Source organism: Mycteria americana, chromosome 1, assembly GCF_035582795.1.
Source record: "Mycteria americana isolate JAX WOST 10 ecotype Jacksonville Zoo and Gardens chromosome 1, USCA_MyAme_1.0, whole genome shotgun sequence".
Lineage (NCBI taxonomy): Eukaryota > Metazoa > Chordata > Aves > Ciconiiformes > Ciconiidae > Mycteria > Mycteria americana.
The window spans coordinates 50,338,034-50,352,936 of NC_134365.1; positions in this window are offsets into that span (position 1 = coordinate 50,338,034).

Genomic DNA, 14,903 nt, shown 5'->3' on the forward strand with positions numbered 1-14,903 from the left:
CTAAAAGTAGGATTTGAAACGAACATCACAGTTTTCAAGAATTGCCAGCTTTCATGATATTAATCTAAACATGCAATACTTGATGGTCTCTGGGAAGCCTCAGTCCTGTGAGTTTAATATGTAAGTTCTTTGAGGTATCATGTAAGAATTGCATCCTATTTCTTAAGGAAACTTTTGGACATGCTGCTGAAGAAAAAAAAGATATAAATTACCACTCAGGATCACTCTGAAAGCACAGAAACCAGAAGGTAAGCATGAACTTTACACCTATATCTTTCAATTTTTTTCTTCTTATTGCAGTCTGTTATGGTTTTTGACCACAAAAATTGGCAATTCTGGGATTTTTTAAGCAGATTTTTAACAAAGGCCTTTGGGTACATTTTGTTCGTAATAGAGACCACAGAGCATTTCACAATGTTTATGAAATCTAGACAGGAAAGTTTGAAGCAGATGTCATTCAGTCCTCTGTGCTACTTTTCTTATTCAATCAGAAGTCTTTTCACCCTTCCACTTCTTCTATCATAACTCCTTGTGTATTTGATCCTATCTGTGTCTAATCCAACAGTGGATGGGACACCAAGTCTAAGGAGGAGCAGCTATACATAAGTAGCTGTCTATATGTAGCCAGATTCAAATACGTCTGATAGTGTATTACCAACTTTCCCATCCCAGCTCCTATCAGCTTGTCTGAGACAGTAGAGAGTTACTGCTTAGGAGTGCATGGAAACACTTCTGCAACATAATTCTGTATCTATTTTTGCTATGGAAATTCCAACAGCATTGCTGTCATTGCTCTATACTGAGTCTGCCCATACAGTGCTGGTTTGACTTTCCTGTGAGAAGACCAGATTCCTAAATCTCAAACCCAGAAATTTTTTTTTTCCCCCTTTTTGATCTTCATTCTTGTCTGTAGAACACATCTACTATCTTCTTTTCCTGGGCACTTGTCTGACATTGTGATAAGCACAGAGCAGCATTTAAGTAATTAAGGAATTAAATAACAAATGCTTTCTTACTGTCTTGGTGCTAGAAACTTCACAATAAGTGTGAGAAGGTCGAACTGGGCAGATGAAAGAGAGTTTAGTGGAACAGCATACATTGCAATTTGCTTACGCAGTGCCAGAAAATACTTATTATAAAGTATGTGGTCATTGGGCTTGGGACAGGCACATGTGATATCTAACCAGAATTTCCTGGACGCTTGAGCCCTTTTTTTCTCCAATCTACAGAGATGGTCTAGAAACCAGAGCTATATTGTGCAGTCAGAGGATTGATAGTTTATAATGCATGACTTGGTTTCTCAGGATCAAAAGGTAGAGAAAAGTACCAGGAGAAAATAAGAAGATTACTAACTTTAAATAAGCAGTTAGGGAAAACAGGGGCAAATAACATTTCATTCTCACTGCATTAAGCTGTTCATTGTTTGTCCAGATGCTTTGTGTTGGCTGTTTCTTATTGACTACTGTCAAACTGTTCTCAAAGCACTCTTCTGCTATGAATTTTTTTTTTCTTTCAAGCTAAAATAGGGATTTATGGTGTCTGTTCTCTGTTGAGCTGGACTGAGATCAGATGGACCGAGGTAAGTTACCAGGCACTAAAAGCAATAGCAGTGAAGCAGCTGGGTGAAAGGTGCTATCCACTTTTAGCTTTGAAAACATGTATTTGGACCTAATGTTTTTGGCACCAGGAATTCTCACATGAGCCTCCTAGGAAGCTCCCAAAGTGCAGGATGGTCAAAGTCCATGCAGAAATGGAAGCAAGTTACAGAACAGTGGAGCAGCACTGCCCTTGAATATGTCTTGGACCTTCAACAGGTTTTCAGAGTGGAAGGACAGAAAAAATTAAAACAAATTTGTTCTTTTTCTTGTTACTATTTATGAAGTTTTTCCAAGCTGTTAGTATTGCTTTACTAAAATGTCTTTCATATCTGTTTTCCCTCTGCATCCTGTACGTCAGGAGTTCTTGCCAACCGCTTTACATAATTCACAGGAAGACTCAAGGAAAAAAGCAGCTGTGGGCATAGGGTTCCCTTTCATCAGTTTTGGGGCTTTCCCCATTTCTTGCCAAGATCCTGACTGTCTTATTTCATTAATGAAAACTTAAAGTATCACATTAGGGACAAAATTCTGACATTCCTGCTCTCCCAAACACCACAGTGAAGTTAACAGGAAGAAGAAAATTATAGCCCTGAAAAAAAAAACCAAACACAAAACAGGCTTCTTCCACCATGCCCGGAGTATCTGATGGAAAGAAAGAGCAAAGCCTGTCTTAGCAAGGCTGGTGGAGGGCAAAAGATGGGGTCCAAGTGTAGTGAGCTGGGCTAGGGAGGTTATAACATGGCACTTAACAGGGCGAGCACCATGTAAAGGAATAACGTGAAACAGATAAGAAGAAGGACGAGCCAGGGAGTATGCTCCTGCTGTTCTACACAAGGCAATAATCCAGCATTAGCCAGAGGATCCCCCGCAATGTGCTGCTACAGGCACTCTGCAGCTCGGGGGAGACACCCTACGCCCCACCGCACCCCTCCAGCCCCCACTGCCCCCCGCAGTCTGTAAGGCAGCTGGGAGAGAGACCCTGCAAACTAGCTTGCAAAAAGCACTGGACTGCTCTGTGCGTGGGCCGAGAGGTGACGGCACACAAGCACGCAGAGCTCAGCTTTGCCGCTCCGGACACTGCAGCAAGCCACCATCACATGCTGCAAGCAGAGGAGTTGGCCGCGGAAATCCCCATTGCTGAACAGACAGAACTGAGAAACTTAGTAACCCCATTGCTTCTGAACTCGTCAGCAGGGTTTGTATAATGATGAGCCATCAGCTCCTTCACTTCAAGTACTGCCTCAATTTACGTGGCATAGTAGTAATCTGGCTTTGATGGAGAAAAATGTGAAGGAATGTGTTCCCTGGGGAGTAATGCAATATACAGACAATGTGAGTAAGAAGAAGGCTGTGCTGTTAAATGATACGCATTTCCATCCAGAACATTTTTATTACTCTTGGAACTAAATTAAAGTTTCCACTCTCATTTGCTGAAGGTTAATCCAGATTTCTGAGAGATTCGCCCGGATACAGATATAATCTCTTTAATGAACTGCTCTGCCCATTCATTTTTTTAGCTTTTCTGTTTTCTCCTGCATTGATGATACTACAGACATATGGAAAAGACTGAAAAAGAAAAAACATGTGGAATCAAAAAAACCTCAGACTAACAGATAAAAGTCCTAGGATTGTCAGTTATAAATTCAATACAGGACTGGCTAATGTTTATACACTAAGTATGAAATGCAAATGATAATTAAAAATTATATGACTCTATTACAGAAATATCTTAAATACCTATTTTTCAATCTCTTTTCAATCTCTTAGATAAGAAACATCTTTTGTCTTTTAAAATATTACCCTTTAGGACTTTAAAATATGTAAATAAAATATTTGTTACAATCCAATTTCCTAGTGTAGCAGCTGATATTATGCAGCTTGTATTGTTATTGTTTTGTCTGCAGCTCAGAAAATCCACTGTTCAGTCCTTTCAAAATTTCTAGGTGTATATCACCTTTTTTTCTTCCGAATTTGTTAATTTTTCCATCATTCTTCTTTTGCACCTCGTTGATCTCATGCTTATTCCCTTAAAACTGTCTCAGGCAACATCTCAACTGAATTATCACTGGTCAAAACTGTTCCCCTCCTTAAATGCTTATTAAGATTCCTGAGGCTCCAATATACCCGACTATTCTCTCTCAGACTTCCTGATTCTGAGACTGAAATATTTTGGTTCAGTGTCTTCAATAACTTTCTTAAACCCTCTTTATTTTCATCAGACATTTTATGTCTCATGACATACATTCCATTTCACTGACTTCATCTGATGGTCCTTCCAATTTCTGGAATATTATTACTTTGCCTCACCAAACGTTTTCAATGTTCCCGTTATCTGTTCTGGATTTGGTGTGCTCCTTTTGTGTTATAATACCGAGCAAGCAAGCAGCGTTTATTTTCCCCCCATCAAACAGAGCTCAGGACTAAACCAGCAGGGTCACTCCAGAGTTTAGCACCTCTGCTGGTAAGTGTACATCAGCACAAGAGAAAGAGGGAAAATATTTCAAGAAGTCTGACTAACTAAAAAAAATTAGATTCTGGACCTTTGACAAGTCACCTGTCTGGATGCTATTTGCACAAACTACCACAAGCAATCTGACAAAAACACAACTAGTGCATTTTGAGTTTACTGCCCCAAATCCAGAAAATAATTAAGTAGCATATGAAATGCACTAGGGATATTATAGTTCCTACAACAATATTAGATCCCCACTTCTGATTAGCTTTTGCAACCCATAAGATCCCGTTAAATCTGCTGTTATTAAAGATGTAACTGAGACTAGAGTTTACCTAAGCATAGGGCTGGGCAGACAGCCAGACCACTGGGCATCTGTGGCTGAGTCTTTCCCACTGAAGTCGATAGTATCATTGCCACTAACTGCAGGAGACAGACAACCAGGTCCTGATAGCAGAGAAAGGTACTTTGCCTATCTGAAATTTATGTTCCATGTTTGAGGTGCCTTACATTTTCACAGGGCCTGATATTTTCATTAAGAACAGGGTGTGTATGCCATTCAAATGCAGCTGTAGAAAAATCAGACATCTAGTCTAAGTTACTCATCTAAGTTCTTCCTGTAACCAATGCAGACAGAGGTTCATTCCACCTGTCTTAGATAACTATCCTAGAATACAATAAATCTGGACCTGGTGTCTCCATTGACCTTGAAGAAAGCCCACATACCTATCTTTTAGATAGCTAAAAGAAATCATCCTGTCTAACCAGAAGTGTCTAACTTGAGCACTGCTGCTGCTGCTGTAAATCTAAGTGTAAAGAAACAGTTCAGACTTGGCTTCCTGTAAACCCAATGGAGAAAAAAATAGTCCCACTGCCTCAGCTGGGCACCTATATTAAATTACTTAAATGCAGCCTCGAAACTTCAGCTGGTACAGATGAGAATAGTGCTGATGGCTATGCTGATTTCTGCCAGCTACAGGCTGGTCTGGAGGGTGAGCAGGGAAGATCATGTGGGGTCTATTCCTCACCAAACTCTCACGATCACTTCTGCGGTTGAACAGAAGGGCCTCTTGATGGTATTAAAAGGCCCCTTTGCTATTTCCAGCTTATTTTTTTCCCACATATTTTCCCTTTCCCCCCCACTCCTGTATTGCTAGCTTCCACAGGAGGCAACACAGGACCACTAATGTACTACAGTGACACTCTTCTGCATCACGAGTATCCCCCTAAAATCCCTACTGGTCTCCATTCCTTCTCCACATGTTTTGCATCTCAACTTGTAGTTTCAGCTACTACAGAAAATATTCCAAGGCAGCACTGGCTTTAGAGGCTGCATCTGTTAAAACGGGCCATAGCATGCTCTATGGGCCTAGAGTCAACTGGCATGGCAGCTGCAAAATATGTTGTAGTCATCTGTACATCTGTACAGTCATCTGTACTGCTAAGGTCATGCATCTAAACCCTCTCCAGCCCCACTGTCCCAACACCATAGATTCATGAAGGCTATTTACTGAGAACAGGATTTGGCCCATGCTGTCCCACAAGCTCTCGCATTGTTGGAGAGGTGCTGGTGAGCTCAGGTCAAACCGTGCCCTAGAGACTCCCAAACAAGCAGTAGGAATGAGCACCTTTTGCAGAGGTTTAGCCAGGAGCCTGCTTTAGTATACTACTATAGATATAGCCAGCACACCTAGTAATGCCAGTAACGCGCACTAACCCAACTTCTGCTGCTCGACATACCCCTGAATCCTCTGCCTAAATCTATGAGCATCATGTCAGTGTGAACAAGAATACCAGCTGGCTCTAACACTTTAAACCCAATGTTTAATACTCATACTAAAGAGGGATAGTCATCCTTTTATTCCAAATTATCACAAAGATGTAGTCCAATAAGTTCCTTGCCTTGATACATGTATTTTTTCTTCAATGTGCCATTTTACAAAGATGGATGATCAAAACATTTAATCCAGAATTTTAACATTAGAGGTACCTAATGCCTAGGTGCATCAGCTCTTTTTAAAAAATACAGAAAAGCGGAGAGAGGGATGCTTTACTCAACAGGAAGGCAAAATGGTCCTAGCATCCTTGCATTGTAGAAAAAAACGTGGACAAAATGTGTTTATTGTGAAACTTTCCATCAATTTGAAATAAATGTCAGGTTGTATTATGACCAACAATTTCTGTCCCTATTGCATCATAATTTCCCTGTCCTAACTTGACAGACTACATTAAAAAAGCCAACCTATTTGTCAACATTACCAATTTTGCCTCATCCGTTCTCTTTTTCCCATTTGGATTTCTTCTCTTTCTGGAATCTGATCAACCTCTGACTCAGAAGTTTCCCCAGATTTTCAAATAATTGACCTTAGGGTTTAATCAGAAGTGAAAGCAGAAACAGGTGGGAAGAATATTTGTCATTTTGTTTACAAGTACGTATTTCCAGAAACCTCACTTGAACTCAGTGGAAACATAGTTTTAATTTTCCTCCTATAAAGGATGGATTAAGTGAGGTTGCCGGAACATGGTCCACTTCAAGTATTCGACTGCATGCTCTTGCAGCCTTTTAGAAGTCTGTTAAGGCTATGACGGCAACATGACTTTGTGTTACAGTTTTTGCATTTGAATCTACCTCATGAACATAAAGAGCTGGAGTCACAGTTGGGTCATCCTCAAACAGTGCTTCGTACCATGTAATGGTATCAGGGTCTGGAAAAGGTCACCCTGCTTGCCAGACGATAGCAAGAATGGCTGATATGAAAACAACAGTAATTCAGATAATAGTGCCCCATTCAAAACTCAGTGTATGCAGAGTTTTTTCATAGGCTTTGGTATAAAAATAGGAAAGAAAACAATGTAAGACTTTGTAACGCCTTAAAAGGAAAACTCCTACAGTCCTAGCTAGGTGTTTTGTCTTTACTGTTTCCACCATAAACACATTGTAGAGAATGATTCTCATTGCCTTCAGTAGGGTAAGCAAGTTTTCAAAGTTTAAAGTAATGGATGATTAGGACTTACTGGAAAGGTGATTACAGCTGAATCTGAACAAAAAAAAAGTGCATTGTGCTTAGAAAATACATAGGGCCTATCAAAAGAGTCAAGGATAAGCTTTGGGTAGTCAGGAGACTTTTAGATGCTTGTGTCAAGACTGAGCTTTTGAAGTTATCTAGCTCTTCTTCATGCATCTACTTAAAACACAAAAATACACAAGATTTAAGGAAATAAAGAAAAAAATAATATTAATTCACTGCAATATCCCCATAAATGGTTATTTAAAATAGTCTAAAGTATTTTCTTGTATTGGTATATTTTGCTATGTTATGTCTCCTCTACAAAGTCATTCTCCTAGGGCTATTTACAGAATATCAGATTAAAATGTCATAAAAATAACTGAAATATGTTCCAAACAGTGGTAGAGATGCCAAAGCAGCACAGAGTTCTTCCAACACTCTTGTATTATGATTACTTAAGTATCACTGGCTAGTCGCTAGTGTTGTGAGTCATTCCTAGTGTAGGTCAGTGGGATTATTTGTTGAATAAGGCATCATAAAGTACCCAAAGGGTGTTTTGAGCTAACAACAAAAATGAGCTGAAAACATCAGTAGTCCCAAATTAGAGAAAATGAAAAAAAAAAAACAAAACAAAAACTTTTATAGTGTTGCACATATCTTTTATTCCTAGCTATAATAAAAGCCTTTACCCTTACAGACCAAAATATTTGGCTTTATAGGCATTTTCCATTTGCCCAAAGAACTGCCAGAGGAATAGGTAATGAAGACATAATTTATCACTTCATTAGACCAACTGGGATCAAAGATTCCCTTTGTGGTTTTCTGAGACGTGAAAAAGAACTAACTATGAAAACTAACTCAACTTTTCGTTATTTTTACAGTTGGTTTTTCTTGTTTTCATTTCTCAAATATGCGCAACTACGCAGGTGATGAAAATAAAATAACCTTGGTACTTTCATATTCAGAAAAAAGATCAGTATTTTCCTGTTTTCAAAGTAATTGAAAAGGTAGAGGAATATACTGAACATGAGTCTTTTATATTTTTGTTGTCGTTGCTGCTGATGTTGCTGTCACCGTTATTGATTGCTAGCCAGTCAGCAAGGTGGGTCTATGTCATTTTCTTGAAATGAGACCTCAGGACTATCAGAAGGACTTTTAAATTCAGAAGATAGATTTTTTTTGGAACGTAAAAATGAACTTTTCCTGAAAAAAATTCAGAAGAGAAAGAACAGAACTAGAAGAACATAAATCTGTTGTGTTTCTCCATCCATTCTTTCCTTGCAGGGCAAGTCTTTTCCTCCAGACCTCAGTACAGCAACTCAGGGACCACCAGGGTTACAATAAACTCTACAAAGTCCCTTTGAGTCCTTAGGAAAAGTCTAAGGAAAAGCCCAAGGATCTTCTGATCCCTCTTTGTATGCCTGCTTCCAAAACTGTTGTAATTTAATCATATTTGTTTGAATTTTTTCTGTCCTTATATACAATTTCTTACTAATTTTTCTGTGTCCTCTTTCTGTTTTGTCACCTTTAATTCAAGTTATGAAATACCCAAGAAAGAAACATTGAAATAGCTGCACAACAGCCTAGAGTCCCTTTTTTCTGGACACCTCATACAGCTAATAGTCCAGTCCCCTGTGCAAGGGAACTCTGTACTAAGACGGTTATCCACATGTAACCTATGTGGTAGGAGAAAGTAGATGGAAGGACAGAGGTGATAAAGGAAAAATGAAATTAATGCTTCCCAGTTCATAAGTGCCTAATATTATATTAGGCAAAATAACCCTAAAGAAGCCTACATCTCTTGTATGAAATGCTGAAAGCTGGGATCACACTTGTTGCAGAAGAACTGAAATTTAGTTTGTTCCTTAATTTCTCCTTTTTGCCCCTGCACTGGGCAGAAGAGTACTGAGCACCAAAGAGGAGCTGGGACAGGGTGTGCAGCAGTGCCTCTGCACCTCAGCAAGAAGAATGAGCACAACCGTTCAGGTAATGTTGTCTGAAAGGCTTCTCCCCCTCTGTCACTGGTTCCCTAATTGCTTCCTCTCCCCTGAAGCACTAAGGAATGAGAATAAATGGAAGACATTTATGAATCTACCAGCTTATCTTGGAATAAGATAAAGTAAAGTTACTTCTTTTGGAAATATAAAGTGCAAGCATGTAAGACTGCTGCGTATGTAATTGCTGGCGTACCTGTTGTGGCAGGGAGAAGTTCATGGGATAACGCATATTCTGTTTGGGTGAAGGACTTGCCCAGGATTCTGTCTAAAGCTCATGAAAGTGCTGAAATGCTCTCTTTTGAAAATTACATTTAAAACTTGCTTTTTATAATGAAGAAAAATTAATTCATTGCACCTTGAACAGTGGAAACACTACTGTCGTCTCCTTAACTCACTGGAAAATACTCACCAAAGAGCACGTAGAGCTTTACATAAAGACTTTGTTATTTTATCTTCTCTATGCTTAGACCTGCTCCAGACACAGTCAACAAGGTACTTTCCCTCCACATTGCCCATTGGAATGAATAATTTATGCTCACAGTCTCACAGTGTAAATTATCCTAATATTTCTCAGTATTTGCCTTTTTTTTTAACCTCCTCACCACTAATGCATGCACCATCTCTTATCTTTTGGAAATCAAAAGAGATTTTTTTCATAGGTACAGATCGAAACTCATAGGATACAAGTGGTTCTCCTGCTCTGCTGTTGGATACATTCATTCTCTATGCACATTTTGGCTTGGGGAGTTGAACTCTTATTTAGGCTTTAGTTATGGTATTGAACTTTCAGTTTTCTACCTTCTTGGAGTAGGTTTACCTTATATCAGCAACTAAACATTAATTGCATTAGATGACTAGAGACGAAGTCTGGATGGTGTGATTGGGTGTAATTGGGTGTATAAAGCCATAGGTCAAGACCTTACTCTGCCTGATTGGGCAAGCCCATTTTACCACATACCTGCAGAATACTATAATGCCCTCCACCCCACAACCACAGCCAGTTTTAGGATAATTCTCTTTCTGATTCATCTTGCTCTTACTAGAAATGCCATCCAGTTGAAATACATGGCACTATATTCCTTTTTTCAGATACAAATCCACTTCCCAGGAGACTTTTTTAGCAACTTACCAATGAAATACTTGTAGTAATAATAAAGATAAAGATAAAGATAAAGATAAAGATAAAGATAAAGATAAAGATAAAGATAAAGATAAAGATAAAGATAAAGTAACCCCCCACACACAGTTAAGACAGTTTAGGAGCTTTTCAGTTGCCTTTAATGGTAAGAAAGTGAAGGTTTATTTTTAACTGAAGCTTTTACTGAAGCAGCAATTCTTTTTATTTTCAACTAACATGGGAGTGTCTGGAATGTTACTTTTTATTTTTTAAATAAGTCATCATTTTCACCATCAGCACTCAGATAGGAATCACACTGATCACAACACTCGTGGTTGAAAGGTCCCAGCATTTTTGTGGTTTCTTGAATAAATACCAGTAATTCAGCTTTGGTGTTCTCAAATTTGTGGAATGTGATATTCGGAAGGGTATAAGAACTGAAAATCATTCTACTCCAGGAAACAAATGCTTTCAATCCTATCACACTGGATGGAAGAAGGGCTTTTTGGTTTGCTTTGCTTTTTCCCATAGGGGGACAAGAACAAATACAGTCTCTGCAACACTTAACAGCAATTGATAAAAATGAATTCACGGATTAAAAGATTTTGTTTCTTTCAGATATGCTGATCATACTTAGCTCATCAATGCTCTGTGTTTCTGTCCAAGGGTAGCATTCAGTCATGATATTGTAAAATGTTTTCTGTGAGTGATTCAAATGAATCACTCACGAATGAAACAGGCTTACAAAGCTCCTAATTTTATTTATTTTTTCAGGGAGGGGACGTGGTGGTTTCCAGACTCACAGTCTTGATTATCTGTTTCTGCTGTGTGGCCAGTTCGTACTCAAAAATCCAGTCCCAGGAACTAAGCCAATACTACAGCATTTATTTTCTCTGTGAAGTCTCTGAAGACAAAGAAAAGGTCTTTTCAAAATGTTGGGAAAAAATAAAAACTAAAAAAAGGGGAAAAAGGGCCACAGTTAGCTAGAATTGTCCTTACAGTTCATGCTGTGAGGCATTCTGTATTTTCTGTTACGCAGCTGGCGTCACAAGAACTCACCTCTGCTGCTCTACCTATTGCCAAATGGGACACGTTCACGAGGAAGCCACATTTGAAGAAAACAACATGTGGGAACACTACATACAGTAACTGCGCTGGTCAGAGTCAGAGTTTCTTCCCTTGGATGATAATTGTCATGTAAGTGCCAGGAATGCCTGTAGCTGGAAAACTGTCATATTGCCACAAAACAGGGTGACTAACATTCTCTTTCGTACTGTTTTAAGGATCCAGGGCCCTTGAGAGCCTATAAACACTGAAAACTACTATTTCTGAAATAGTGTCCATAGTATTAGACTCTTTAATTACATGTCAGTATTAGAAGTATTGCTTATGAAGTTTTAGTTTGGCCTAAACTGCCTAAAACTGACAGTCCAAAGGAAAATGAGAGAAGACTGGAAGGATCTGCTACGGTCATTGAGTTTGGTCCCTTGGTACGACTGGTCACTCGCCATGCAGTCACCTCCATAAGTGTCTCTAGCTACATGTAAAGAATGATCACTCTTTGCAGCCACTCCTACACCTCCAGAGCGTTCATTCTTGTAACTATTCACATGGCATATTTTCATGCCTTGTTTTTGCAACTTTTTTCTGGTGCCAGGAAACAAAGTGCTGAACCAAGAAAAGAAGCAGAGGAGAATTAACGGAGGAGACAGACTCATACGCACACACACACAAAAGCAAATAAAAGAAAGAAATGGGGAAAGGACAGAAGGAGAAAAGAAAACAAACAGTAGAGAGATAACAGGGAGACAATTCTTTCTCACTGAATGAGACCAAGAGCTGCAGGAAAGAATTTAATAAATAGTAGCAGTTAAATGCTCAGTGGGGTTTGCACCACTGACATGTGTTGTCCTGCACAATGTGCAGATCCTTTTGGAGCCTAGAGATGGTGTGAGAAATCCAGGTGGGTGACACCTACCCTCCCACCCACCAGCGCTCATTGACGTGGCACTGGGCACCCTCTCCTGACCGGTGAGATGATCTGGATGAGAGAGTCGATCAGGACACTAGACCCCTCAGTACGGTGGTACCAAGAGTCAAGCTCTCATCTGTTCAGCCACAAACAGGCAGCCGGCACCCTCCTTCCCCTCCCTGTCCCCACAGGAAGATCAAGGGTGAAATAACTGCTAAGAGAAGACTACAGAGCTTTTAAATTGCATCTAACACCAATTCTTTCATCTCTAGCTACAACTTTGCAGTGCAAATATCATGCTGTGAAGACTTAAACAGACAAAAAAGTTGACCTGACTTTTTTTTTTTTCTTTTTTTTTGCAAAAGATGTTAGTTCCTTGCAAGAGGAGGGGTCCCCTACACAGCACCCCAAGTCAATAGTTTTCTATTTCAGTACAAAAGCTGGCGATAAAATAAGTAGCTGCCTATATCCATTCCAGCTAGGGGCTCCTGGCAAATAAGCAAGTTAAAGGAAAACAAACTCAGAAAGCAATAAGGAGAGTTATTAAAAAAACCTGAACATTCAACTGGTGTGTAGATTTTTATATAGAAATAATTCAAAACAAAATGAAACAAAAAGCTGTCTTTGTGTGTGGTTGTGTGTGGTAGAGCTGAAATATTTGTGGCAGGACTTGTCGGCAGGAAACAAAGAGAAGTAACCCACCTAGCTGCATGGATTGCTGTAATTATGATCTTAAGAAGAATTTATATGCAATAATTCCATCCCAGGTTTTTAGAGGAAAAATACTAATCTGGCAGAAGGTAAATTGGCAGTTGGTTTATCAGTAATAGTGAGAGGTGTGAGGAGAGACAATTACGGGTGGAGAAAGACGGGATGGGAGAACTCAAGGGTTAGGAAGGGGTTTTGTAGTTTTTGATTGTTAAACAAATTTGATTCCAGAAAAACGGGATGACTGCATGGATGGACGCTATCTGGAACTAATTTATTGATTACTGGGGCAAACACCAGAGGGGGGGGAAAAATGATATTTTTATAAATTCATCTCAGAATCATTTCTGGAACCACTATATGTTTCATTTTAATTACTGTCTTCCTTCTCACTTTTGTAACTGGTTCTTCTTCCTCATCTTTCATAATAGACAATGAGAACCAGGATAAGGAAGCATGACCGAAGTAAAAACTTGACCTAAGAGTGGGCCTGGTATGTACCTAAACACTTTTATGTGATTACTGAATTAAGGAAAAGATTAGATTACAGGCACGTGGGCAGGGAGAAAGGTAAGAGTGTCCATTAATACAGGGAAATCATGGTGGAGGGGATACTCCTGTTTTCAAATACAAACTTCAAAGTTAGCACACACATTCAAATTACAGTCATTAGCACACTTGTTCATAAACAGAACAGATGTCAAGGTCCTCCCAGCCCCTTCAGTCCCCCAGACTAACAAACAAAATTTGCAGAATTTCACAGCTATTACACAGGTTCAGGATCCTCCCAATCCCCTCAAGCCCTCAAACAAATAAACAAAATGTGCAGAATTTCACACACAGATTACACAAAATTACAAGTTCTTCTTTCCTCCAAAAGCTGCTTTATCTGCATGAGGCAGCTGCACTGGGCACGAGGTCTGTGCACGCCACCGCAGCGAAGTATCAACCTGGGGTTTCAGTTGCTTTGCACCAGGGTAAGCACAGTGTGAGGGAGAACAGCTGGTAGTGCACAGCATCTGGAACGAAGCCTGCGCCTCCTTCTGCGGCCAGTTTCACAGTGGCATTCTGGCAGAAAATAATGTGCTAGAGGTAGCCACTGCACTAATAGCAGTGGCTACCTCTAGAACATTATTTTGATTGAAATTTTGATTGAAATTTTGAAATATTTTGATTGAAATTTTGTTCTGGTTAAATTTCAAGATTCAGAACTACATGGTTCTGATGAATAAACGGTGTCTGTGCTATCGTAGCCTTTACACAGGGGCTTTTTTTCTGCTTTTGTTTGAAGAAAAAAGCAATACTCTGAAAGCAATACTCCTCTGGCAGCCCAGTTATGCATGTGTGTACGTGTGCGAGTGTGCATGGAACAAAAGGGTGGAGAGGAACTCTGGGCTGTAGTTACTACTTGGAGTATATCTGTTTTGTACTTACTAACCTTCTGCTGCTTCCAAGAACAGCTCAGTAAATCATGCCTCTTCCACTGAAACTGCATATACACCACTGTACATTTTCAGCAGGGATCCAGATGTGAGCAATTAGGCCACGCTGTGCTATTATGCTGCCTCCCATATATGAGACATGGCTAAATAAGAATAAACCAGCTCCTTCTTAAAAATGTGCTCAGTCCTTCCCAGACAGGCAGTGGTTAGCCCTTGCTGGCAGCTCCAGCGAGCATTTTCCGAACTCATGGTCTAAATACATGCCTAGACGCATGTCCTGACTGCGTGTTGGGACAAGGTCCTATCGCCCACCAGCCCTCGCTTCCCTCTTGCTCTGCCGATGTGAAGAGCTCTGGCTCCGAGGCTGGCGGGCAGCTACGTCGTGCAGCACCCCCTTCCTGCTCCCACTCCCCAGCCACCCCGTTTGGACAACCAGGAAAAAGGAGCACTCTGAAGCATAACGTATCCTAGAGGACAGAGGCAGCTATTTGGACCGAACCCACCAAGAAGCGCATCCTGGATTGCTCTCAGTCCCTCTTGGACGTGAGGTTTGCCAGGCACCTCGGAGGAAGCCGTCATTACCACTTGCTGTCCGTACTGTGACAAAAT